This window comes from Cyphomyrmex costatus, unplaced genomic scaffold (assembly GCF_001594065.2).
Source record: "Cyphomyrmex costatus isolate MS0001 unplaced genomic scaffold, Ccosl1.0 scaffold938, whole genome shotgun sequence".
NCBI classification, from domain to species: domain Eukaryota; kingdom Metazoa; phylum Arthropoda; class Insecta; order Hymenoptera; family Formicidae; genus Cyphomyrmex; species Cyphomyrmex costatus.
The window spans coordinates 68,697-71,196 of record NW_017280526.1 but is presented as its reverse complement, the minus strand read 5'-3'; positions in this window follow the sequence as shown (position 1 = coordinate 71,196).

The window sequence follows — 2,500 nt, the reverse complement described above, 5'->3', positions numbered from 1 at the left end:
GCAAGTCATGCGATGGGAACGGGCTCAGGGAGGTCGCTTCGTCCAAACTGAGCTCGCATTGGGTCGCGCGTGGCGAGGATTCCATACCCGGAGCTGACTACGTGCACTATCACCATATACGGGTTAACTGCATACCGTCTAGAGCGAGGACCTCCCGAGGTTGTGAGGGGCGCGATGTTCGTTGTAGGGCTGGCTGTCCCGACAGGGAGACGTCGGCTCACTGCGTTCAGAGCTGCTTTCGAACGCACGGAGGGAGAATCCTGCGACATAACGACCTATGTCGTCAAATTGGTGGCTTCCTAAAACAGAAGGGATGGTAAGTCGACGAGGAACTGTCCTTCTCGACCTCTGCCGGAAGGAGACGGCCCGACCTGACCATTGCTAAGGATGGTGAGGCAGTGGTCGTAGACGCGCAGGTGGTGTCTAGCGAAACTGCGTTAAATGTGTCCCATGAGCGAAAGTAGAAGTACCGATCTTGTAATGATCTTGTAGACCGGGTGGCGGAACACACTGGAGTGCCGCGTAATAATGTCCGTTTCAACCCCATTACGATCTCATGGCGAGGTGTCTGGTGTTCGAGAAGCGAGGCTGAGATGCGCGGTCTGGGCCTAACATCGGCTCAGATCCGCGGTCTCACGACTCGGGTCCTGTGGGACTCGTGGATGAACTGGCGAAGATTTAATAGTATTACGACCCATTACAGCACGGGTCACAGATATGTCGGGAGTGGTGCAGGATAAGGCACTGGCGCTGGTCGCGCCCACGCGTGCGGAGTGCATGTATAGTGAGAGTGTATTTGTGGAGTGCATGTATAGTGAGAGTGAGAGCTGCTAGTCAGCTCCTATGTAGCACTATCCAGGGTGTTATATTGCGAACACCTACAGTAAACAGCCCTGCAATATCGTGTGTTGGTATCGGCGGTGCGTGCATAATTTGCGTACTGTCGGGCCAGCTTACGAAACAAGTAGCCAAATGCCTCGTCATCTAATTAGTGACGCGCATGAATGGATTAACGAGATTCCCACTGTCCCTATCTACTGGCGGGAGTAACCATGGCTCTTATAAGGGTTTTATAGCTCAAGTAAATCGCGAATGGAAAGTACACGTATTATGAATTGTTGAAGCTGAGTAAACAGGCACATAGCACTATTACATCCAATGCTCAAACAAATGTGAGACAGAACTGACTGCGCCTTAAGGCGATAAGTGAACTGCGTTCGCCTTTGGCCACCGCACAGCCTCGCAAAATCTGTAGCAAATACTATATATGAATAATCGGGTCCCCGCCATATGTCGTGAGTTTGAGCTCGCCTTACTCGCTCCGGCAGGTCGGAACCCGATTCACGGGCCGTCTCTAGGCGTACACGTAGCATTGCTTGGTGATCCGCAAGGATTGTACAGGCTTGTCGGCCGAATGGGTGTCTCCTATGGGGACGTTGTGTCGTACCTATTCGGTTGATGGCCTGTCCCAGCAATCGCCGCGTGTAAGAGACGGTCTAAGAGCTTCAAAACTTCCAGACGTGGAGCGACACCCATGAATGGAAGTGGAGAGGCTGGTAAAGGGCACTCTGTCCTTGACTCATACTTCTTCCGTATGGAAGCGTGTGGGTCTGTGAGTGTCCAAAATTACCTAGCAAAATATCATAAATAAATAACTTATACAGGGTGAATCAGAAAAAACGTTTGTCCTTAAAATGACGTATTCCTGAGATGATTTTAAGACATTTTTTCCTTTGTCAAAATTTTATCCGAAGCATAGATTTTGAATTATAAACTAAAATAGTTAGCGAATTACGGGTCGCGTACGGAAGGCAGGCAGGGGCGGCGCAACTCATCGGTCAACGCGGGCGCCGGATTGCGATCAGCTGCTCGCTACGTACGAAACGCGTGTACGAATCACATTTGATTCGCACAGGATTCGTCGCGGAGGACGCGGCGGGGGAACAACCCCGCGCGAAGATTGTATAAAAAGAACGAAGTTACCGATACTGCGCTCAATAATCCTTCGATTTCGGAGATCCATCGATCGAAGAAGAAGAAGTAGAAGAAGAATCCTCGAGTTAGTAAAAGGACATCGTTAAGACGATATGGCATACACTAACGAAGAATATTACGACATGCTGATGGCACTTGGCGAGTGCCATGGGCAGTATCACGCGGCTGCAAGACGATACGCCGAATTGTATCCAAATCGAGCAAGACATCCGTCAGCTCCCGTCATACTTCGAGCAGCTCAGAGACTCTACGAAACTGGCAGTGTTCTGATAAGCAAACACGATGTTGGAAGAGATCGTGAAGCAAGAAATTTGCGGAATACGGAGGCAGTTTTACGTGCTTTCGAACGGAATCCTGAATTGAGTACACGGATTGTTGCTCGAGAACTTAATTTGTCACAAATGACTGTACAAAGGATATTGCAAGAGGAAAAGTTGCACGCATTTCATTACACACGCGTACAGCATTTGCAACCGGAAGATTATCGAGAAAGAAGAACATTCTG